Raw genomic sequence first — 27214 nt, 5'->3', positions numbered from 1 at the left:
GGATCGCAGTGCTTTTATTGTCTTACCAAGTTGCTTATGTACTTCACTTTGGAACTCTTTGAATCTATCAAACGATTCCGCCTTATGTTTCATTAAGTAGACATATCCATATCTACTCAAATCATCAGTGAAGGTAATGAAGTAATCAAACCCTCCCCTTGCCTTTGTGCTCATAGAACCACGCACATCTGTATGTATGGGTCCTAAAAGATCGTTGGCCCTTTCACCATTTCCAGTAAATGGTGATTTCGTCATCTTACCCATTAAGAATCATTCATATACATCAAATGATTCGAAATAAAATGATGGAAGAATACCATCCTTTTGTAACTTTTGGTTACACTTTTGGTTTATATGACCTATTCGACAATGTCAAATGTAGGTTAGGTTAGAATCATTTGTTTTTTGTTTCTTGCTATCTATGTTATAGACTTGTAATGACCTATCAAGCACATATAAGCCATTTATCAATTTAGCATTGGCATAAAATATATTATTGGAAGAAATGGAACAACACTTGTTCTTTATTTCAAAACAAAACCCTTCAGAATCCAAAACAGAAAGAGAAATTATGTTCTAAGTTATTTCAGGAACAAAATAACAATTATTTAGTTCTAAAATAAAGCCAGATGACAAATGCAGACTATAGCTCCCTATGGCAAGTGCAGCAACTCGTGCTCCATTTCCAACGTGCAGCTATACCTCGCCTTTTGCTAGCTTCCTACCTCTTTTTAGGTAATGAGTGGAGAATAATATTAGTAGTCAACTCAACCTTATAATGGAATCCAAGTCTTTCCATGTTTTCGAAAAGACCCATCATTGGGAAAACATGGGGGCCAACAGCTTGACCTGGCTTCATGTGACATTCAAGTATCTCTCGATTAGTCTCCCATCGCTCAACTCGGGCCTGAACCTTTTTTGGAGGTTCAACTCCGTGGCTTCTATCATCAAGCAAGTGATTGGTATAGACTTATCATTAGCCTGTTTAGCACGACATTTGTTCGCTTCAATTGATTCATCAGTGACAACAGGAAGTGAGGTATCTAAGACGTCCTCTCGACCTTCAAACCTCAGAACGAGTCTTAAGGTCATTTTCCAATTTAAGAATTTTTCACCATTCAGCTTTTCCTTTTCGAGAAAAGGATGAATGTTGAAGTAGGAGTTGTTGTTGTTATTATACATAGTATCTACAGATAGAAAATTTAAACAAAGTTCAATTTTTATATTTATAAAGCAACCTAAAACATGTAAAAGGTTTCTAGGTTTCTAGGTTTGATCACCTACTCGATTGTAATGTCCCCTTTGAATAAGTGATTTACAAGATCCAATCAACATGTAAGTAAACTCTTTTACAAATTATAACATTTTATAACTCTTGTTTAGATTGAGAAACATCACATGCTTAACTATCTCTTTCTTTGAAATTCAAAACGATTTTGATAATTTTGTTAAGGACAAACTATATCCAAAAATTAATGATTATACTATGTGGAGGTCATGACCTATTACTATTAATTAAGGGTTTGATAAGTACTTTATGTTTGGAAAAGCTAACCTTAATATTTATGGGACCTAAGTTTATTATGTTATTATGAATTAGTCAACTCTAGCGCATCGATAGACAACGTATAATAAACTTATAAGCATTTTAAATATTAATAAAATGAAAAAATAAAATGATCTAATATGGCCCCTATTCCTAAGAACTAAGCATCATTGGCTCCTTCTTGGACTCTTCATGGATTTCCATCCACCACAACCATGTGACTTTTCTTGATGAGTTCGTCTTTGGATTACATAAGTATCAAAATAATTTAAAGAATAACTAAATTAAATAAATTACAAAAAAAATTTACGATAGGCATATCATATTTAAAATTACAAAAATACATTACGATACGCAAATCGTATTTTCTAACTTAATTTTTGGGTCATACTAGTCATACATAGCAATTATATCAAAATATAAAAGCCACATAATAATATCACATATTATACTTTCCAACAATTAAAATATCAAATATTCTTAATTAAAGCAAGAGGATAAAGAATTTAAGTAATTCCTAATCATCTAAAGATTTTATCCTATAAAATCTAGCCTGCTAATTTTAATTAGATTAAAAAATCAAATTATGGATTTAATTTATGACCTAGTCATTAACATAATTGAAATTACTTAACTTTCTAAAAATCTGTTTTTAAAATTTCCAAAAAAAAAAAAATTGCATCTTGCCCATAAATCATGGCAGAATTTAGTCACGTTTCCATTAATCAAGTTTTTTTTTTTTAAAAAAAAAAAAGCAAAATGGAAAACAACACGTGAAGAACAAGCAACAGCATCCCAAAGATTGCTTCCACGCTGCCTTGCCAGAAGACGAACCGCCAAGAAAAAAAATTCCGACGACCTATTCAGGCCACCACACCGGCAATTCGCCGACCCTTTCTTCCGTGAGCCGACGCTGGCAACAGGATGCTAGCGCCAGCCAGCAGCACGCTGCTGCTGCACACGTTGTGCGTCGCATGGTGGCTGCTGCAGCCACCGTCCCTTGTCGACTGCTCGGCCGCAGTCTTTCTACCCACGCCGACTTGCCGCGGGAAGACCGCCGAAGTAGCCACCAGTCGTGGCTGATCCTCCTCCTCCCTACTTCAATTTTTTTTTTCAATTTTTTTTATTTGAAGGAATTTAAAATTAGAACCTTTTGCAAAATTAATTTAGTTATATTAATTAAATGAAACATAAAATTTTTTATGCCTAATTCAGAAAATTAAATTAAAATCTCCACTTTAGTTAATTTTTTGGTTATTCACATAAATTAATCTCTAATTCATATAAAATGCTTTTTACATGAATTAATTTTCATACGTAAACAATTTCTAAACGTGAAAATCATATTAATAATATTAATTCAATATTCGAAATTTAAAGATCTAAATTCAGATATTAAATTTCGAAAATTAGGGTTGAAAGGTTAAAATTTTCAGCCACTATTATTGAAAAATTAAGTAATTAAATCTCTATTTAATCAATTTCAATTAATTATTGAATCCATGATTCAATTCCTCCCCTTAATCAAATTAAAATTAGTCATACACATCAAAATAAATCTAAATATTATGACCAAAAACCTATATGCAAGAGGCTAAAACTAATACCACTATAAGAATCTAAGTAATATAAACTAAATTTCATGAATCAAATTCATAAGCACTTAAAACAGGATCACATGCATATACGATCAAAGATCACATAATAGTTTAGAATTAACCTTTGAATCGTGAATTCCACAAAGCTTGTTATAATCCGGAGAAAGAACTGCAACTGTGATTCCTTTACTTGGTCCACCAATCCGGATCAACACTCCACCAATGCTAGTTGGAAGGAAGAAATTATTCTTCTTTAATGGAGTAAAAGTTACTTTTGGAAAGAATATGAGAGAGAAGAATATTAAGAAAGATCTGATATTCTTTTTTATGATTGCATAACTACACTACAAGAAAATAGGTTTTGGGCAACAAAAATATTCGTCGCCCAATGGGACAAGTTCGTTGCACAAAGGTTTGGGCAACGAAATTTTTGCGCGCCAATTTCGTCGTCTTAGGCTCGACGCCCATTGTATTTTGTGCGTCGAAAATTGTGGTCGTTGCACAAACCACATCTTGGGCATCGAGTTACATTCGTTGCCCATAATGGTCTTTTGTGCTACGAGTCCGTATCCGTTGCACATTTATGAGGTTAGTTAGGCAACGAGTTTCTTATGTCGTTGCCCATAATGGTCTTTGTGCAACGAGTTCTTACGTCGTTGCCCAATATTACTGAACTTTGTGCAACAATTATTGTTTTTTGTCGCCCATTATATCTTGTAGTCTTACATGACATGATGTCTTGGGCAACACCAGTTTCGTCGCCCAAAATGCTTTAGGCTACGAATTGTTGTACATATTTTTCAATCAAACGCTAAATTAAAATGACAATGTACGAACTCTATTTTGTTGCCCAAATTAGTATGGACTACGAATTAAAGTATGAGATAATAGAAAATGTATTCGTGGAATAACAAATTGTATATAATCGGAGTACAACAAAATAATCTTCAAATTTGACATTCAATGTAACTTATAATTCAAAGTAAATCTTAAAAAAACTAATTAGCAGTACCCATAATCTACGAAGAAATTCACATAATCTAAGCCATATAATAGCTCCCCTCTGCTAATTCCGGAAAATAGTCACGACCTATTGTTCCTGATAAAATAAAAAACGTTATAATTAGATACCCATAAAAAAAAACGTTATAATTAGATACCCATAAAAAAAGTTATAATAAGTCATGAACCATTGTTCCTGATAAAATAAAACAATTATGATAGATCTGTAAAAGGAAAATGTAGAATGCCATAATGAGCTGAAGTCTATACTCTAAAGCATGATAATTTTTTTTTCAAATTACTTGCTTTCAAACGTTATAACAAGACTCAATCAAAGGAAAAATCAGTAGTGAGTGACAGGGGGTGATCAAGACAGATAGGAATACATTTAGGAAGAGCAACCAGAAAAGAATGCAGATTTCCCTATCTTTTCATTATTTTATGGCCCCTCTCTATAATGATTCACTAAAGAATACAATGAAGAATACACATATTTAACCCAACTATACAAAGAATGTGTCAATTGTCCTCATGTTTGTAATTTCTGATAGGCTTCCCCTGAAAACTTGTGGTCGAGCTCCAGGACCAAGTCCTCTCACATACCCAGATTTACATTTTAAAGCTTTAATGTAAGCATCTTTCACATTGAGATTATCCTCACCATGCTCCTGAATCTGAGTTTCATGAAGTTTTTTCAGTTCTTCATAATGTTTTTCGGCAATCGGTTCCCAACAAGTAGTCCCATCCTTATTTTTATGCCTAGCACATGAAATTTACCAAAGAAATGTAAACTAGAAGCATATCAAAACTCTATAAACTATAAACCATGCTTTGATCACAAATACATCTTCTTATTGCTCTATTTGTGACATGAATAGTCAACCTACCACATTATATGTTTCTATATAATATGGTTCTATATAATATATGAGATTAAATGAAGGTGAATATGCATATGACTCACCCCAAAACCAAGTATTTCATTTTACCTCAGAGTATTCTATCCTGATATAAAATATAACTTTGAGTCACTGAATGGCATACTTACCTAATCATGTTTACCCATTTTTTATAATTTGCACTTGATTATTTTCCTTTTACAGATCTATTATAGCCATGTGTATTTTTTTTTGTTTCCCAGTATTGCTCTGGTTCATGAGATCTTAGACTTAAACACTGTCCTTTAACATTATGTAAACACATATATAACTAAGATTCCTCTCCAGTGACCTTTCAACTCCAAGATATATGAATTGTAATTTTCTTGTATAGTTTACTGCATTCTTTTCTACTTCTCTATTCTCTTTTGTCCACCTTCTAAACACGTCACAGCATCAGCATTTTCCTCTCTTCTTCATATTAATATTCAGCTTTCATTTCATATTATTTTCTGATTTTACAGTCAGTTTTCCTTACAATTTGAAGCAAGTTTAAAAATTGTAATTTCAGATTTCATAACTTCAGTTTATGGATTGCTCAACAAAATTGAAAACCTCCAAGTCTGTTAATTCTGAAAGGTTTCGAAAATCTGAGATAAATTTTTCTAGCTGTTATGGTTATGGTACAAAAGATCATAAGGCATGGCAAGGTAACGACTAGAAGGACAAAGTTTAGAAGAGGAATCAAGTTCATATTGCTGAACACAAAAAATGATGCCATAGCTACTGTTGTTTCAAACATTAACCTGGTTTACAAGAAAACTGTATGGGTTCCCGACACAAGTGCTACTATGTGCTCAACAAGGAGGGACTTACTTTTTGGTCTTCTCAAATAATCTAACATAGATGGGTTCTTGCTCCACTTGAACGGCCTCGGATGATCCTTCAAGATCTTGTGTCGGAACAACGGGTGGCTCATTCATCTACATATAATATAACAAATGATTATATATATATATATCAAAAAGAACATAATATGGTTCATAATATAATAAAGAAAGCGAAAATTAAAGACAACAAAAATTACCGACCATGTCATACATTATTCTTGCTGTGGATCTTGAACCATTAGCTGGTGTTTCAGTCAACTTTAGCTTGTTCTCCGTATTAATTTTGCTAATACGCTACAAGTGCATGTGAAAGTAATCAATTGGTGAAAATTTTCAGTAAATGAGAAACAATCTTAGTAAATATTTGATGGAACGCGTCAAACCAACGGTTACTGTTTAGTAAATGAGAAACAGTCTAGCAAATATAATAAGTAAACTAGTAACATGAGAAAAGAATTAACCTCTTGTTTTTCAGTACTCCAATGATTGTCAATCAACCAATCCCATTGGTCTTCATCAATAGTCAAGGGTCTGTTGCGTCTTGCTTGTGACTTTGTGTAGCCTCTATAAAATTTTTCCTTCAGCCTAAATCTCCAATGTCTATATAAAGATGAACATTGAAAGCTCAATGCATCAACAATACCCTCTCCACCAACCTTTTCAGGTAAATTATACTTTCCCTAACACCATAAATGATATACGAATTAAATTCCAGCAAGCATCATTCTATGTTACGAGAGGAATCTTGTTAGAAGTGTAAATAATTCATCAATGACTTACCAAGATCTTGTCATATAACCTTTGCTTCTTATCTGGGTCCATTTTAGCCCAATTCCTATCAAATAATTTCATTCATTACAGAGCTTAGAGATGAGTTTTACGCATAAAGAACACTATATATAATAAAATAGAGTAATTAAACATAGACATACTTAGTATTTAGGGGACAAAACTCCTTTACCCACTTGCTACAATCACATAAAAATTCATCTGCCTTTTCACCAATCACACGTCGAACCTCATCCATGAAACTGACTGTGACTTTTTCTTCTGAATTTCTTGGCCTTTTAGTGTAATATTTCATTCCCCTAGTAGGCCCACGCCTCTTACGATCAGGAAATTTTTGTCGAAGCTCATCTTGATCAAGTCTTCGTTGCTCACGGTAAGTAAGCTTTGGTGGTTCATCATCAGGTTGAGTTTGTTCCGATGATGTCGGGACAATTGCCATTTTCCTGTAAATAAAAATAAGTTAGCGATAGCTAATAACAATCTCAAATAATTTCTGAATTTATGCCTGTCACGTGTCAATATTCTGCATTTGTTGTAAATATAGCAACCACCTTTGGCTTTATACTTTTCCAAGATACTGGAGAATTTCCGAAGTTCTACATAATGACCGCTAGTGCCTCTTCCAGACTTCAGGCATGAGGCTCAGTTCGAGTCTGAAATTGTATTAAGTTGGATAGCAGAACTATGTGCCATTAAATTTTAACTGTGAAGGGAAAAGGACAGAGCAAGGAGATCCAATGTTAGGGTAGAAACTTGCCTTCAGGTTCAGATGCTATGATAAATATCACATGGAGTGATTCGGTAGAGTGTTGAAAGCTGTGTCAAACCAAGCTACATCTGAGTGAGACCGAGGCTCAACTAACTATGCGTAGTTGCGTACTATGTCTATGATTACCCAATACATTGGTAATTCTGGATCATGTGCTCTTCAAGTTGGAAAAGAGATATATTAAACTAGTAGTGGAGAAACTCAGTGTAGCAATCTGCGAAAGACTTGTTTCCTTCTGCCTGAGGGAATATTAATTTCTTTTTAAATGATACCTTTAGAGGACGCATATTCTGCCTACAGGCGGGAAGTTCTTTTTTGAGGGCCAGGGAGGGAGGGGGAGAGGAAGATTCTAAATTTTCGCTTCCATGGCTGATCTATGCTTGCTAAAACCAGATGCATCATTTCTATACCCATATTGTTTTTTAGTGTTGACACAACTATTTGTTTCCAATTTTAGCTATTAGCTATGTTACTTGGATTTACCGCACCTATTACCCATGCCAAGACCTTGAATGATAAGACATGCTATTATACTTCTTTGTGTAAACAATATGGTTTGAAATCAAACCAGCAATCTTTAGTCTTTACAACTCTGTCAATCAGCACGTTTGACCTTTGGTCCAATTCCATACCCAATTCTTTGCCCTCGGTTCAAATAATATTATTTTAAGGTCGCTGCTTAATATCTAAATTGATTTAGTATTACTTCCAGAGTATAGATTTATGTATTTCTGAATTTATGCCTGTCACTTGTCAATATTGAGTTGAGAGGTTATATATGCCCTACACTAGTAGTATACCTTGAGCATAGTAGTGTATCCAATTGGCATTTGACAAGGCACCTATGCTAATTAAACCAGAATAACAAGAAGAGTGAAACCTACAGGCCTGAACTCAGCTTGTTGACAAGGAACTTCTCTGCCCATTATTATTTGAATGAGCAGAATACACTGGTTCAAGGTTCACTCCACCTTGGTTCCAGATTGCAGCTGAGAGCTGCTTATGGTGCAAAGGTCTCTCATACTCACTCCCTCTTCTCTCTTCCTCCTAAATTGTAATTCAAAGTTTGAAATTACTCCTTCCCATGAGATGGTACTTCTGTTAAAAATATAGTTTGAGATATTCATAACAACATTAAGAAACTCTACGAAGCTATATGTCTATTATGCTAATTATTTGAGATTGTTTTGTAACTGGTATTGCAATTTTTTCTAGGATGGCATGTCTATGCAGAATTGTAAAATGCCTCCATTGGAGAGCCTTAGAAGGACTCGTTTATCCAATATGTGATTCTTCAGTTCATAATGGCGACTGTACATATCATAGAATAACAAATTTTGTTTTCTTGCTTCTTAATTTGTTTGTAGCAGAATCTTTTTTTTTTTCACTTTATTCCTTATTGTGGAGGGTTTGGGGATGGGTGGTGGGGTTAGAGGAGGATAAAAATTGCTTTAGGGAATCAGATTCTTGTTCCATACAACTATACAAGTTCAATTATCTGTTCAAGAACATATGATTATGGTGCACCGTGCACACCACTTTGTTAAGAGATTCATAAATTGATTTTGGAGTCACTGCAGACACTGCACCAAATTGAGAATATTTCAATGAATGAATGGAAGAGGGTACTTAAGCTCAAGAAGACACAAAAACGAGCAGAAAAATGGCACCCGCATTTTAACTTTTTATGAAAAAGAACACACATAAGAAAGAAAGAAAGAAATAAAACACACCTGCACAGGATCCGATGTCTACAAGGGAGCAGCACAATGCTAATTTCTCTCTCAAAGCAGACTCGACAAAGAACTTTTTCCTGATTGAATGACAGAACTATGAAGTCAATCGTGTGAAACCAATGAAATTCAACAAATGCTAATTTGTTATGAGATCATCCAAGGTCCCACGCTTAACTATATGCACTATCCTGTGACTGTATCCCGTGAAGTTTATGAATGTAGAAATGCTGCATGGTCAATATTTGCACAGGTACATTTGCCAATATGACATTTATGAATGTAGAAATGCAGCATGGTCAATATTGCATACAACATATCAGAACAGGAGCAATAAAAGGAAGAAAACAGAACCAGCAGAGCTGCAAAATGCATCTGAAAGAAAAAGAGGATGGAAAAGTGCATGTATATAGTTGTTTAAACCGAAACACTTCAGACATCAGCAGACAAGCATCAGGTATCGGAGCTCTATATCCAAACAAATAACAGTCAGTTTTCATAGACTGGGACAGGGCAGCGGGGATTCAGCTAATGACTGACAGAGGAAACGAGACCGACCTGTTTGACAGGTTTCATAGGATCTGCCAAAAAAAAAACAAGGAACAAAAACATATGTTTGTACTACCATTTTTAAATCAGAGTAATAGGTTGCGAAAAGACGGACAGGGAGGAAACACACACCAAAAGTTCTCTCATCCACATGTACATTTTTAAGTCAATGTAAAACAGAACCAGCAGAGTTGTAAAGTGCATCTGAAAGGAAAAGAGGATGGAATATAAACGCAAGTCCTTATATGTTAAGGAATTCATAGCTGAATTTGAGAACTTAGCTACATTAAGCAATTTGCAAGAAGGTTAGAGGCTTAGAGCTCAAAATTGCACATTTTAATTCTGGTTTGAATACTGAACGGAAAAGGTGGAGGGGTGGAGCTGCTGCCATACTGTTTTCTGATGAGGTATGCTAGATGGTTCTAAGGACAGAAAAGCTGCACAAAACCAAGAAGAGTCAAGCCGTACAACAGGACTTTTGACAAGTATGAAAGTTCCTCAAGGTAGGGCAAGCTGATGATTAAATACTAGTAACAACAAATTATACTTTTCTTCCGGGACATCCAAACGATCAGCTTCTGCTGAATTTATTCTCTTATACCAATAATGTAAAAAAAATTCGCTATTATCAAAATAGTAAATTGGTAATAATAAAGTACACTTAAAGGTTACTTTAAAAATTTAAAAGTAAAGGTTAAAACATAATTTTTAGAGTGCATCTCAATACAATATACCATTACTCAATTGCTAGTAGATGAATTAGTAGAACTATCACTTTGAGACCCCTCGTCTTCAAAAGAATTGTAAAAATCATGCAAGATAGGTTCATCTTCCGTGTCCGAAAAATCATCCTCACTTTTTTCGACTCTTCATCATCTTCATCCTCCTCATGTTCATTATCCACTTCATTCAACAAATCTTCTTCGACATGAGCCTCAACCAAGGTATATTCAACATCATTTCTCACTATTGGAATATCCTCATCTTGAACATCTTCGTAGTTGGTTACAGATTGTGACACATGTTCCATAATGATTCAATTTCTTCGGTTTCTTCGTCATTAGGGAAATCAAAGAAGTTCCTTGGATTTGCCTTAATAACAAATCTCCATTGTGGTTCATTATGACATGGTACATAGAAGACTTGCTCAATTTGAGAGGCTAATGCAAATGACTCATTGGTTTTTAACCTCTGAGTTACATTAATAAGCACTGCTCCTAAATTACCCTTTTTAATCCCTTTTCCTTCGTCGAACACATTAAACCACTTACACTTAAACAGAACGATATTGGGACTAGTTCGTTCTTAAGAGCATCATACTCTAGCACAATAACCTTCTCTAAAACCCCATAGAAATCCTTTTGCCCACTTTCCTCGTCCCCTTTCACAACTACGCCACTATTTTGTGTTTTTCGATTTCTTTGCCGCTTTTTGGTGTGAAATCTAAACCCATTAATGACGTATCCATCAAAAGTGACAACACCTTTCATCGGTCCTCGTGCTAAACACAAAATTCTTCAGTAACTCTGGATCCCTTCTTTCCATAGATTTGTAATCTACATATCATTATTAGTTAACCACGGAAACAAAATAAAGATACAGAAAATAAAACTAATGTGTTCACTTACTCTATCTTCAAACCACTTGCAAAGGTAATCCTTTGAGAAATTGGTGCATGCTCATATTCACTAGACATAAGAATGTAAGCAACTAATTAGTTCTATTAATGGAAAAAAAAATCATTATGCATGACAAATATCACACTTACGTCAAGAAAGGTTTTGCTTCATCACAATTAAACATGACGTAAAGTTGAGCTTCTCGTCTCTCCTTAGTAGTCATTTCTGTTAGACTTGCCTTCCCTAAAGGCTTGCCTATTTTAGAGAAGACAGACAAGTTACAGGATTGAGGATGGTTAATGTCATCATTTCGATCTGGACGATTGTGTAACGTCTCAATCTTAGACATATATCTCGAGCAAAATGTCAGACATTCCATTTCAATGTACCCGTTAGCAATTGAAGCTTCTGGGTGAGCTTTGTTCCGCACGAATGATTTGAACGTTCGCATTGCCCTAAAAGAGATATATTAGTAAAACACACTACATGTATCAATCCTATGATAACCATAACTACTAACAACTGACCTTTCAAAGCGATACATCCAACGATAATGTACAGGACCTGCCATTCTAGCCTCAGTAGCCAAGTGAATCGGGAGATGTATCATTACATCAAAGAAGGCAGGAATGAATACGCGCTCCAGCTTACATAAGGTGATTGCTATATTCATTTCCATCTTCTCTAGTTCTGCTACCTTTAAGGTTTTAGAACACAGTTGCTTGAAAAAAAGACTGAGCTCTTGTAAAGGCGTTAGAACATTTTCATCTAAAACACCTTGGAAGGCAGGTGTTAGTAAGTCTTGCATGAAAACGTGAAAATCATGAGTTTTCATTCCCATTACCTTCCCATCGTGCAAGGAGACACACCTTGAAATATTTGATGAATAAGCATCTGGAAAAGCTAATTTGGATAGAAATGTGACTATTTTTCTCCTTTCACTCAAAGTCAAGTTGTAAGGTGCTGGTGGGACTTGCCATTTATCATTCCCAAGTGACTTTGGACGTAGCTTATCATGCATTTTCATGTCTATTAAGTCTAGTCGGGCATTTAAAGAGTCCTTATTCTTTCCCGGTAAATCAAGCATTGTGCCTAATATACTTTCACACACATTCTTTTCCACATGCATCACATCCAAGTTGTGTCGAACCAAGAGATGTCTCCAATAAGGTAATTGGAAAAAGACACTACGTTTTTTCCATTGATGCACAATATATCTTTCACCTCTCTTGCGTTTTCCCTTAGAAGCTTTTCCAAACTCCATATTGAGTATCCATTTAATTGCTCCAAAACATCAAACCCCATTAGAGGAACTGGAGGAGGACCCCTTTGTACCTTACCACCAAAGGAGCTCCTATTAAGCCTCCATTTGTGATCGATTGGTAGCCACCTTCGATGTTCTGTATAGCAATATTTGTGTCCACGCTTCAAATAATGAGATTTTGTGTCTATATGACAATTAGGGCATGCAAGGGCCCCTTTGGTACTCCAACCAGACAAATTAGCATAAGCTGGAAAGTCATTAATGGTCCATAACAACACCGCTCGCATATTAAAAGTCTCTTTCGCATAGGCATCAAACGTTTTTACCCCAAACTCCCACAGTTCATTAAGTTCATCTACTAGAGGTTGCAAAAATACATCTATATCATCCCTGGAGATTTAGGGCCAGGAATTAATAAAGATAATATCATATTATCACTCTTCATACACATCCAAGGGGGTAGATTGTACGGCACCAACATCACTGGCCAAATACTATATCTACTACTCATGTTAGCTCCAGGATTAAACCCATCACTAGCTAAACCCAATCGTACATTACGTGCATCTTTAGCAAAGTCGGAAATGTTTTGTCCAAAGACTTCCATGCTTCTGAATCTGCGGGTGTCTCATTATCCCATCATCCTTCTTATCATCTTTATGCCATCGCATATGTCTTGCTAACTTGGAAGATATAAACATCCTTTGTAGTCGTGGAATTAAGGGGAAATGACGCAAGATCAGTTGAGGAACTCGAGTTGTCTTTTGGACATCCTCGCCATCTGAATACTCATCACCACCTTGCACGACTTTCTCCTTCCATCTAGGAGCTACACATTTAGGACATTTTTCTTCATTCGCAAATTCTTTTCGAAACAAAATACAATGGTTAACACAAGCATCAATCTTTACATAATCTAACCCCAGTGCTTTTGTGTATTTTTTTGCTTCATAAGCATTTGCAGGAAAATTCTTGTCATAGTTAAAAGCCCTATGCAAGGTCTTCAATAACATTGAAAAAGATTTATCACTCCATTTATTGCTAACTTTATTGTGTAGCAATGAGATAATAAACTCTAATCTTTTGAATGTGGTACACCCCGGATACAACTCGGCCTCCATGTCTTCTACTAATGTCATTAACTCCTTAGGATATTGATTTGTCTGACTTTCTATTGTTTCCATTATCATCGGGCACAGAAGAAGTAGTTGAATTCCATGCATTTGTTGCTTCAAAAATTAATGGAGCCATGTCGTCAAAGGGCATTTCTATTTCATTTTCCTCGTTGTCTGAAACCACCTCTGTTTCCCTTCAAGCTCAACTGATTCCCCGTGACTCACCCATGGATTGTAACCATTATCGATACCATGTACTAGTAAGTGAATTTGCATTGCTTTTCGATTTTGGGCAAAAAGCAATCTACATTTCACACAGGGACATTTCAGTGATGTTTCATCACTTTTTTCTTTGAAAGCAAACTCTAGAAACTCATCGACCCCTGCTTTATACTCCGCTTTTCGCCTATCCTTTATCCCACTATGATTCATCCAACTTCGATTGGTATTCATTCTTTCAATCAAGTAAGAAAAAATCCTTAAGAAAGAAAAACAAAAGATATCTCTCATTCAGTTAGAAAAAAAAATTATCTCCAAACTTACTAGCTTAGGTAATTGAATGCAAAAAAAAATAGTTTTGGCACTATCGAGCAATAGTGTCAATTTAAAAGATTAGTTTTGGCAGTAGGGGGTGGTGGCAGCAAGGGGGGGTGTCTGCAGAGGGGTAGTGCAGCAAGGGGTGTTTGCAGGGGGTGGTTGCAGCAAGGAGGGGTGTCTGCAGAGGGGTAGTGCAGCAAGGGGGTGTTTGCAGGGGGTGGTTGCAGCAAGGAGGGGTCGCAAGGGGGTGGTCGCAGTAGGGGGAGTCTCTGTAAGGGGGTAGTGGTAGTAGGGAGAGTGTCTGGAGGTGGGTAGTGGCAGTAGGAAGAGTGTCTGGAGGTGGGTGGTGGCAGCAAGGGGGGTGTCTACAAGGGGTAGTGCAGACAACTAAATTAAAAAAAAATCACAACAAGGACAACGACATCTATGAAGGATGAGCACTTTAAAAAGTAAAACATTCAATTCAAAAAGAAATAATTTTCTCGGTGTATCTTCATCTAGCTATTGCAGAATTTGAGATAATAATCATCCTTATTTATCTTCCTTTGCTTACAGGCTACATGTCAACGCTATTTCATTAAAAATCTAGCTATCAAACTAGTTAATTCGCATTACTTCTCAGTTCTCACATAGCATCATCCATACAAGTATTGTTACATTCACTGTCTGGTATCTTCTCTAAACCAAATCTGATCTAATATATCTAAGAAGCAGCAGCAATAAAGCATGATATAATTAATATTTTTTGAATTGATCAGATGATTCTCTTCAATATATATAGCCATAAAAATCTGACCAACAGTAATAAAAGTAGAATTTCAACTTGTTAGTGGTAAAGAGAAAGAGAAGAAAACAATGTCGAGGGATGGAAAGAGAAAAAAGAGTATTGTGATAGAAACAAAGTTTGATTTGAACTTAAATTTGGACAATAACACTTAAAAAGAAAATCTTCATCAACCCAATAACAAGTATGAAATTCATTACGGGACCTAAGGAGTATAATCTAATAAAATAGTTCACTTTCAAAAGCACAAGATCTTGTCTAAGGCAGAAAAGTTGCCTTTATGGGCTTCACAAGGTTGTGTAATGCACTAGCCCTCAAACACTCTAATAGTCTACAGAAATAGTAATGGTCAAGCACTAAATCTAGCACCCAAAAAAATGATATCAACGAGTCTACATACTATAATATCCCCTTTTAACTATTGTGAACAGCCATCCCTGAACATGATTATTAATAAAATTCAAAATTGGTAACAATACAGTAAATCAAACAGCAAATTTGAAACAGGAAAATACAAAGAATGATGATGAAGAAGAGAAAAGAAAAAGAAAGTAGAAGACCTAGAAATTTCGAAATTCATAACAATAATTCAAGGTAAAGAACTGTTTTGCTTGACAAGAAGAGAGGATAAAACAATAAAAGATACCAACCTTGCCGCCGAAATCGCCGCTAGCCTCACCGTTGATCTCTGGCAGCCACCCACATCACCACCTGCGAAATTTATAAAGGTTAGCCAACCATAAACCGAAATTTCGATCATAATTAAAGAATTCATCAAAGAAGATGCTGAGAAACGTGAGATATGTCGATTTGATTCAATGAAAAAATTAATTGGCCATCACAATTGAAGTCGTCACCTGAGAGACGTCCAATATCTCGTCGGAAATCACAAATCACCGGAAAAAACCGAAGAAGATGGCACCTGAACCACCGTGAAACCGAAGAGAGTGTGAGTTGAGAGTTGAGAGGTGTGAGCAGTTGAAGTCTCTGGGTGAGGGGAAGGAACGTGTTTTTGTGGGAAAATTTTGGAGCGAGTTTAATTTTTTTAGCGTTTTTCTCTTTGGTTTGGGCAACGAATTTTTAATTTGGACTGGCCATCACTAAACAAGGGCAACGTAATATGTAATTTTGTCGCCTTATTAAGGTAGTGGGCAACGCAATTTTAGTTCGTCGCCCTAATATGTATTTGGGCAACAAAAAAATTTTTTGTCGCACAATAGTGTTCCCTAGGGCAACAAATTCAACTCGTCGCTCTTGTTGTCAACTATGGGCCACGATATTCAGTTTTGTTGCCCTTGAGTTTCAAATTCGTCGCCCAAAACCTATTTTCTTGTAGTGTAAATATATAAGTATATTTAGGTTAGGAATTACGTCCCCCTCTCTCCTCTTGGTCGGCCACCCTAGAGCTCTTTTGGGCTATAGGTTTTTCTTTTGTTGATCCAAATAATTATTTGTGACCTAGTAGGATCCATTTAATTGGGTTCCAGGTTTATAATTTCCTAACACAAAGTTGTCACTACTACATTTTTAATCAAACGCAATGGTTAATATAAGCTAATGCAACGGTTATTTTTTATACCGTTGCAGTAGGATCATCTAGTGCAACGGCCCATTTCAATTTAGCTTCATAGATTTGGCTATTGCAACAACTTTATTGTAACCGTTGCATTAGATATATCTATTGCAACGACTTGGTGATGGTCGTTGCGTTAGATATATCTATTGCAACGACTTGGGATGATCGTTGCATTAGATATTATGTTGCATTGCCACGTACTCCATCCACGCCCAAAATATTACGCGCAACAATAATCCCTCAATTTATTTCACGAAAGTTTAAAACTTCTCAAAGTTTGAACAGCTAGCGCCTTATCTCCCTAAAACAAGGAAACCATTGCTCATGATCAGGTAACTGAAATCAAGAACTGAATTTTACCCTATCAATTGCATGTTTGCCAACAAATTTCAATCTCCCATCCCAAATCTCTCCTATGAACTGAAATAACGAACTGAATTTTACCCAATTATATACTAAGAGGAAGAGGGAAGAGGCGAAATTCACGAACACTACTTCACAGAGGCGAAATTCAAAGAAAAACAAGCAAAGAGGCGAAATTTCGAACTTCAAAGGTGCGTTCTTCTGTTTTGGGAATTCTGGAAATCCTTCAAAAGCCACAAAATCCAGTCGAGCTCCAAAGTTAAGGTAGTTTCTTGAATTTTGTGAATTATGGAAATTTTCAATCGATTTCTGGAAATTATCTAATATTAAAGTTATTATTTTGGTCCATGGTAATAGGATATAAATTTAGAGTGTAAATTATTCAAGAAAAGACACCAATTAAAGAGTCGAAATTCAAGAAAACCCAACAAAAAGGGAAAATTTCGGATCATTAGTTGAGCTTCATAAGGTATGTTCTTCAATCAATTGTTATTGGAATTTTATGTTTTAGGAATTCTTGAGAGTATTGAAATTCGTGGATATTGAGATTCTGCTATGTTTTAGGAATTTTATGTTTTAGGAATTCTTGAGATTATTGAAATTCGTGGATCATCTGCTATGTTTTAGGAATTTTAAGTTTTATCAATATCCTCCACATAACTTTAAAGTAGTGGCCGAATGCATAGAGGGAGGAAAATTATGTGAACTGAGAGATGATGTGCGTTCTTTATATTTTCAGTCTCGTAAATTTGAACCAGTTCCTGGAAGAAAGTAATACAAACAAAGGAACTGTGAATTTCAGAGGATAGTAGGGATCTAAAGGAAGAGGAAGAACCCTGACTTCCTCTCCTTTGTTTTTTATAGCAATCAAGTCCATGGGGGCTCTTTCTTATCAAAACTGTCTGTAAGCTATCATATTTTAATAATTTCTGAATTGTGGAATGTTAGCATTATGTTATTGAAATCGATCTCAAGATATTCTGCTATGTTACGAATGTTATTGAAATTCTGCTATGTTATTGGAATGTAGTTAGCAGAATTTTCTTGAAATGTTATTGAAATTCTGCTATGTGATATGTTATTGAAATGTAGTTAGCAGAATTTTCTTGAAATCTCAACGTCGTAAGTAGAAAAGAGTAAATTATAGAGTTGAGATTTTAGAGTCAGCTGTTTTAATAAAACACCATATAGCACAAGGCCATGGAATAATCACACAAGATCTCATATATGACAGAGCCAAGAAAATAAAATTTCTGTAAACCAGTGAAGCTACAGTTCACAACTTCACATTAGATAACATATACAAGTATTGAGTTAATAAGGCAATACCCAAACCAAATTTTTCAGGGATGCAGGATCTAGATGTGGGGAGTTACTGTGAGAGGGCAGGGAGGGGGTGGGGACTGGTTGTGGCAGTGCAGGGAGGGGTGGGGACTGGATGTGGCAGGGCAAGGAGGGGAGTGGGGAGTGCACGCAGTTGAGGGAGGGTGCAGTTTGTGCAATGAGTGTGTGCAGTGGGCAGTGAGTGTGTGCAGTGGCAGGGCAGGGAGGGGGTGGGCAGTGAGTGTGTGGGGGAGTGGCAGGGAGGTTGGGTAGTGAGTGTGTGCAGTGAGTGTGGGGAGTGCAGGACAGGGAGGGGGTGTGTGCAGTGAGTGTGGGGAGTGCAAGGCAATGAGGGTGTGTGTGTAGTGAATGTAGGGAGTGCAGGGCATGGAGGGGGTGTGTGCAGTGAGGGAGGGGTGCACGAAGGGAGGCAGTGCAGGGGGGAGTGGTAGTGCAGGGAGGGGGAAATGGCAGTGCACGGAGGGGGGCAGTGAGTGTGTGCAGTGGCAGGGCAGTGAGGGGGTGGGGAGTCGCAGGTGGCAGGGAGGGGGGCAGGATGTGTTAAAAACCATAAATACAAACTGAACTATACTGTGATGGGTACCTTGTCCAGGAGAATCAAGCAAACTATTCATCAGAATAGTGTCATATCCCACAACTCTATTTATGAGAATTTCTTGCCACCTGAAAAAGCAGGATGTGTTAAAGCTAGGTGAGCACACTATAGCACTATAGCAGTAGCTATATATCGATCTCAAGTGCATGATCAAGGGGGTGACGGAGAAAAAAAACTCAGCTCATAACAAAGGGCTACAGTTAAGATGCACTATCTCCATGTAATAGAGAAAATGGAAGTATATTTTGTCTCGTACATTAAATACTATGCTGCCTACTAGTCTCAACATACAATGATGCTGCATACTAGTCTCAAACTCTCAACTAATTAGTGGTAAATCAGGCCTTAGCAATTGATGGGAAGAGATATTAGGTACAGTAACAAGTCATAGGTGAGGAGAACTAGAGGCGCAACAATTTATAATTATGATAAGGAAAACAAAAAATGGTATTCACCTGTTACCAAAGCAAGGATGCTGTGCTTATATGCTAATATTAGTTGTCCGAATGTTATGGCGAGCCTTAGCTTCTTCAGGAAGCAAGAAGAATCCCTATAACATGACACAGCAAAGATTAGCAGCGAAATAGGTGCCAAATTTTGTTTTGGAAACTAAACTTAACCTACTGTCTAGTGTTCCAATTTTTGTTTGGAGTAGGGTCTTACTGCCATAATCAAGATGGACAAAAGGATATCTCTGAAGTCAACGAAGCTCTTGAAATATAAAACCATCAAATTGAATTCTTAAATCTAGATGCATATTGAAACTGACTACAATGTATTAGTACTCTCCGTGTTGCAAAAATATCCATTACGACACTTTTCTGCCAGCAGTATAACAGGCCTGATTATGGTAGCTGATCCCCCAAATCCTAGTATCCTAGAATGATATAGGAATCAATTTTTCACTCGTATTAAGAATCCAATCCTGTTTAGCCTTTATAACCCTGATTAGCATTTTGTAATTACATCTCCTGTTCTGCTGGTTTTCAATCTCTTGCTCTTTCAGCCACTATCTCCCCTGCCTTAGCCAGCAGCTCTATCGAAGCCAATCCGATTGTAATCAGTCTGATCATTTTATGCAGTGCAATTCCACGATCTATGCGTGGAGTTGATGGTCTATCCAAAGCCATAAAATCATACATATCCTGGAGCCATGAGCAGATGGATTGAGTATCAGAAAATACCTTTTAAGCCAGCTAACTAAAGCAAATAATAACAAAGAATCATTAAAAAGAAGGGAAAAGGAAAGAAAGCAGGCTCATTTCCCTCACCCAAGTAACTGATTGATGAGCTCCCTAATGCTGTGAATTGTGATGCTTGACCTGTGAATTGTCATATATAATTCTAATTCAAAATATGAATACTGCTATAATATAATACTATCAATCTAATCTAATGTATAACCCATTTTTCTCATTTGGAATGCCATATTAAGTTGCTGGAGCACCGATAGTGGTTCTCTTTATATGTCTTTGACTTTGGGACTTGATTTCCTAATGTGGCCCGATCGACTCTGCACCTACCATTTTAAGCTTTTCTAACTTCCCATTGTATTATCATGGTGATCCTTGTCCCGCTTGCTTTCTGTCCTACAGACTGCTATCTTGACAAACGTTTTCTTGATATTGCAGGCTCACGACATTACTGATTTAGGTTCTTTAAAAGAGGCAGCAAAGATTTTCATTCCAGGTATGTGTATTAATACTAAATTCTCGTCTCCTTCCTTTCACCAAGATAAAAGTTTGGGAATAAGGTAAGTTTTCCAATACATGTCAGACATGCAGCTGTTTGATTTGATGCTCTTTTGCTTCGATTTGCTGGTTCAAGGCTTCCTGATTTTATGCTATGCCGTAGTAAGACTTTTCAAAAAAATATTGTTGTTTATTATTTGCTTGGTGGCATGGCAGGTGGGTCATTGCTCTACACCGCACGTACAATAAAAATAAAAGAAGATGAAGGTTTCAGGTAATTATTTGTTGTTTAAGTGGTGCTAACTTGTAAACAGTAACATCCTTCACTTCTCTTTTCTTTATGTTGGCTATGAACAAGAGGTTAAAAAGGAAATTTTATTCTTGATGGATGGCATTTTGATAATGTAGATGAGATTTCTTCCAAAAGTTACATTAGGCGTATTTTTGGGTTGGGGCATCAACCTGACCATTAATGTGAACATTGTTTTGACTCTTCCCAGAGTAATTATTCTCATGTTTGTTGTCTCTCATGTTTCCCAGGACATATTATTTTTATGAGTTCAGTAGAGATGAACAACATGTCGCTCTTGTGGCTGCTGTTAGTGGCGGGAAGGTATTTTGTTGTACTAAGATGTGGTATTTTATGCTTTGAGTTGAAGTCATAATGAGGAATATAATACTCTATCCACAACGGTATGACATTATTCTAACAAAAGATCCTTTATAACAGTGATGTAAAATCTGTCACCCCCATCACTTGATAAAATTAGTGGCTCATTGCAAAATTTAATCATAACTCATTACAATAATTGGAAAGGTGGCTGTTTTTCTGCTTATCCTAAAACATTACGTGCCTCTTAATTTCGAACGCGGAGAGTATGCATCTAGAAAATGTTTACAGTTCTAGCTTCCTTCTAGACTTCTAGTCACTTACATAATAAGATGTACTCTTGATTTCAATGAATAAGGCATTGCATTTATAATCAATGTAACTGCAGCCATTGCAAAAGCACATGCTTCTTGAATCATAATGAAGACTGAAAGGATTCATTTTGTTAATTTCGACAATATGATAATGTTTATGCTTGTTTACTAATGGTGTAGGCAGTTGTTGCTGGAGCGACTGCCTTAGAGTCCAAGTGGGATGATGATGGTGTGAAACTTCGTAGTGCAGCATTGTCTCTGACTCTGTTGTAGTGTTACTTTGACAATTGAGGTTTAGCCTTGTCAAGTAGTGTTTCAATATTGTGTCTCCGTTTTGGTTGGATAAATTACATTATGTACGTTGAAGATTCTTTTTCTTATTGGAGAATATTTGTAAAAGGTAAACATCAATGTTCTGGTACTAAAACAAATATTTATTAGTTGGGTTTGATTAAGTACGTTAATTTTCGTTAATTAGGATTTGTCATGTATAATAGTACTCTTAGTTTAATTAGTTTTGGAAATTATGATATAGATATATATGACAATTATTTTTGGCATTTCAAGACTATTTTTGCATTTGTTGCATCGTTTAATATATATCAAGAGCTGTAATATTATAGGTTTTCAACAGGTTACATTAATAATCGTTGCAATATCACCAAAAAATGGGAAAAAAAAATCCGTTGCAGTAGCTTCAAGCCGTCGCAATAGCTTAAATAGTAGGCGTTGCAATAGCCAAGAATGTTGCATAACCTGCCACTAACAAAGCCGTTGCAAAAGATATATGATCTAAGGCAACGACACATTTAGCCGTTGCAATAGGGCTAAAAGTCGTTGCAGTAGGCCTACTGCAACGCCAACAAATGCGACGGTACAAAACCGTTGCAGTAGGTCTACTGCAACGACTTTTAGCCCTATTGCAACGATTTTGGTGTGTTGCCTTTGCCTTTTAATGTAGTAGTGTGTATAGTATTCTCTAACAAGACGTATAAACGACCCAATTTAATGAGTTTATTATCTCCGTAATATGATCCATATTATAATTAGTAATTACAATAAAGTTAATGACATAATGCCTTCACATAATTCTAATAGTAGCACAAGTTTTAATGTTGGGAGTAAAATGCAACACCAATCAAAATGCATGGTGTGTATTATTTCATATTCTTAAATATACTGCCAATTCTTCTTGTCAAGCCACACACCTTCAATATGCTTCATTCTACTTCATACTCCCTACCTATAAGAGCTTGTCTTGGCAACCAACCGTTTGAGTCTCTTAGGGGACTCAAACGGGGGTAATTTGGTCATTTTATGCGTTGGAAGATTTTACGCGCGTGTGGCTGACATTTGCTTGGTACCAATGCTAGGTTATAAGGTACCATTCTCCGAAAATATTGATACCTTGGTACCAGTCCTGATAACAATTTGATACCAATGTCAGGTTATAATGGTACCATTGTGTTTTATTTTGGGTGTTTGAGTCTTTTTTGGACTCAAACCGTTGGTTACCAAGCCTTTCTCCTACCTATAATTTATCATTTCCAAAAAATAAAGATTTACTAAAAGTTGACAAGTTTTTGGTCAGATGTTATTGGACACCCTTAATAGTCTAAGTAGGGTTGCCTTACATAATCGCTTTAGTTAGTGTTGTCGTTCTACCGATACTATAGTTATTGTCATACTTTCCAATAATCTTATAAATAAATTACATATAAGTGCATAATCTAATAATTATAAAAAAAAAATATGAAGTGAATAGGTTCCAGTTCCATGACATGAAGTTATACATGAGGTAGACTTTTGATTTTTGAATGAATACAAATGTTTTTTTTGATACTACAAATGGTGGTTAGTGTAAACTATGAAAATGAAGATCTAGAGACCTTCTCCAACTAGCTAAATTTTATTGCAAATAACATGAGCCCTTTTTCAAAGACTTGGAATGCTAAATTCCTCCATATTTTATTTAAAAATGAAAAAGGCATCCCCCCTAGCTAAAGTGGGAGATTAAAAAAATGGAAGGAAGTAATCAAGGTTGACAATGACATGCCAATGTCTTTTTTTGACAACATATTCAAACAAACGAGCCCAGCTAATACACAAACCGACAAAATTTGCACAAGGGGACAAGACATGGGCAAGCCAAACAAGAAAAGGAAAGTAAATAAATCCAAATGAAAAAGCCCCCACACATAGCTAGAAGAGATAAAATCAATACTTAAATATCTAAAACAGACAGGTGCAAACCTAAAAGCACGAACATCATGTAGTTTAAGCAAAGTTTAGACCAACAAAGTCAATTAAAGCAACATTATTAGTGGCCACTAATGATTTTTTAGACCAACTCCCCTTTTTCTCTCTCATTCCCCTTTTGAAGGACTTTTAAAAACATTTTGTTAGCAAGGGTACTTTCCTAGCGTCCACAAACGAGATGGGGTGGTCCCTCATAATGCATCCAAAATTTCCCAACCACTGAAGGATAGAGCGTTGGGTTTTCTCCTTTTTTTTTTACCCTTTTTTTATTTATATTTCTTCTCCATTGATGGATTTATGCTACAAACAAAATACTTGAAGTTTGAATAATTACTATGATCATCCAATAGAATAGAAAACGACTCTTATATTGTTGTTCGAAAAATCTTGAATTAGTCTGTCTCATGACTCGACTCATAAAATGCAAAGTTCAATTTATTGTACAAGTATAGAGAATAATTGTGTTAACTTGTTATAGGTTAACCTGACATTCAATATATATAATGTTTTATACAGGTATATAACTAGTTCCAGACTATTCTATCCTTTTAAATAGAATGTTATCTAATATTTATGTTATAAATTGAAAAACCTACATAAATTGATAATTTGAGTTTATGCCTATAAACTGATAAGTTTGATGATATAAATTAAGAAATATAAATAAACTAATAAAAATATGATTAAGCTGATAAACATATAATTTAAAATGATACAAAAATATCTTTTTCATGATTGAGACATGTCTCAGCCAAAATGCTTTAATAGTTGTTTGATTTTATATATAAAAAGTAATTTTTGTTCTAAATAATTAAGTTTATCATTAAACTATTAAAGTAATGCCATTAGTAGAAACAAATGGCTCAATGATTATTCGTATAGTAGAGTATAAATGAAAAGATTATCATATGAATGTTAAATGTATGTTACTCCATAGTTACTCCTTGTGTTAAGTTTACTAATTTGTATGAGGTAAAGGTTTGTTTATTTTCAAGACTACCTTACCTCACTTATTTACCCACATAATTCTATACTTTCCCACAATCATAATTTTTCTCCCATTTATATAAACAAAAGAATCTACTTTTACACTCTCTCTTCTCCTTGCCTTGATATTTATCTTTATAGTAAATGGATAGATGTTTCGGAAATAGAGGGAGTACAAGTTACTTTGATCATTGTGAATTGAACTAAATTATGAGAAACTGAACAGAAAATAAGTCCAAAAAATAGGGTCTCACTTCCACTTTTTCAAAAGGAGCTTAATCACATATCTGATCACATTTTTTTTAATTATATAGTATTGCCCTAATTAAACGTTTTTTATATATAAAACCACTAACATAAGAACTTCTCATTAATATTTTAAGTAACTATGTAAAATCTTGGTCCATTTATCTCCATGAATTTTAATTTTTTTTTTAAAGATTATACTGGTAGACCATTAAATATATTGATGGTTATTACTAAACGTTAAAGTACGTATATTATTTTTTTGGAATCTTCCTTTATTCTTTGCTATTTCACATTAGGATCTAACACAAAGTTTAAGAAAAATATTGGAAATTGGAAAAAAAAAAAGAAAAAAGGAATGAGAGAAAATATTGGTATGAAAAGAAATAAAAGTCGATATATTAGACATAAAATCAGATTATTCAAGAAATTGTCTTTAATATGTGAAAAGAACATTTCGGACAAACCAAAATAAGGAGTGAGGAAAATTAAGACACGCAAGAGTGAATATCATATCAAATGATTACAATATCTCTACCATGTATAATAAGTCTGGTACATTTTGCTGCCATCAAAAAACAAAGGGTGTGCCAAACTCCTGAATTTGATACCATTCCAAATTCCAAGCAAGGCACCTAAAATGTGCAATGGAGGAAATGACAAGGATTAATCAAATTCGATGTGGATAGATGGCGAAGTTGATGGCTCTTGTGGTCTTCCATAACCCCACCCCCACGCCTATCTAACCCCCCCACCCCACCCCCACCCCAATCATTTTTTCTTTTTTTATGGCCAAATACTAGGGCTGCTGTTAGTGGCAGATAGCATTACTCTTGGCATTTCCTAGAAAATGAGACTCAAGGCACTCAACTTGATCTTTGATTAACAAAGGCCGGTAAAAGAGAAAAAAGCAATTGACGTAGCACATGAATCGACGGAACCAACCATGTATGGACTATAGTTCAAATGATAACTTAGAGACTTAGAGTCCTTTCTTCTCGTTGACACTTGTCACATTTTTTTTTTTTATGTAATATTAGTAATTAGGTCCGGACGTTATTTTGGATTGGTATTGTTTTTCGAACTTGATATGTATTTTTTCCATTTTCACTAAAATGCAACATTTAAACTGTACAAATATAATAATTTGGACACTTAAAGCATGACTAAAAGTTGGTTGAGATAGTAATTGTGTCATGTATAACAGTAAGAGGTCATGGGTTCAAATCTTGTTGCAAGCTAATTAGCTCCATATCTTCCAGATAATTAGCTCAGAACCTTTGACTTGGTTAGAACGCCAATGTCATCTACCAAAGCATCAGTGACCTTGCGTCGTTGTGTTAGTGTTAACCTGAAATTTCAGCCATAACAATTTGCCCCCAATTGTTGAAGTGGGGAGAATCCAAGAGCCATGAAGCAATTGTTAGATAAAAATACTTCGTGTATGATAAGGACATTGATACCAATTAATCATTATTTCGTTAGACCACTTGTTATTAGAGAAAGAAAAAATTGCCATAACCTCCCAATTTTGATAAGGCTAAGCGAAGATAAACGAAAAGTAACTTGGTAAAGATAAAATCACAACAAAAGATATCTTAGAATCTGCATTTTATACACATATCTGTTGCATGCTCATGATTAGTGTTGGGACTATAAAATCTGCGCCAACTGATTTAAACCCACACGCCATCTTTTTCTCTCTCCGCAAACGTTCGAATTTTCTCTAGAGCTCTTTGTTGATACTCACCGGAATTACTCTTTGGTGCCAGGTAATCTTCGCTACTTTTAAACTCTAAATCTCTATTTCTTTCACTTATGTTGAACTCGTGGCTCAAAGTAGGCATAGTATTAGGAATTTTGTTAAGAACAAAGAGATAACCAAGGGAAAAGAAAAAATAAATGGTAGAGAACAAGGACGAAATTGATGATCAGCAATCAATTATGTCCTAAGAAGACCTGATGAAATTCCTAGACTTAGGAAATTTACCTGCCGACACTGTCTTAAGGAACATCGAACCCCGTGATTGACCAAAGATGTGCCCAAGTGGCTGGGTGACACTTTACAAGTACCCCTTCAAACTAGGTTTCAGACAACCACCCCCCCCCCCCAATAGTTAGAGACCTAATGCAAATCTACCAAATCACGCCCCAGG

The 27214-nt window shown here is 35.6% G+C and overlaps 1 long non-coding RNA gene across 1 annotated transcript; it reads left to right on the top strand.

Moving 5' to 3' along the window:
• The first annotated feature begins 20869 nt into the window (after positions 1 to 20869).
• LOC125491646 (uncharacterized) lies at positions 20870 to 21977 on the top strand. The gene is made up of 3 exons (XR_007268382.2): positions 20870 to 20916; positions 21183 to 21255; positions 21747 to 21977. It is a non-coding gene; the product is annotated as an uncharacterized LOC125491646 (long non-coding RNA).
• The last annotated feature ends 5237 nt before the right edge of the window (positions 21978 to 27214 follow it).

The sequence above is a fragment of the Beta vulgaris genome, chromosome 7, assembly GCF_026745355.1.
Source record: "Beta vulgaris subsp. vulgaris cultivar EL10 chromosome 7, EL10.2, whole genome shotgun sequence".
In the NCBI taxonomy this organism is placed as follows: domain Eukaryota; kingdom Viridiplantae; phylum Streptophyta; class Magnoliopsida; order Caryophyllales; family Amaranthaceae; genus Beta; species Beta vulgaris.
This window is presented reverse-complemented; position numbering and strand designations above follow the sequence as displayed.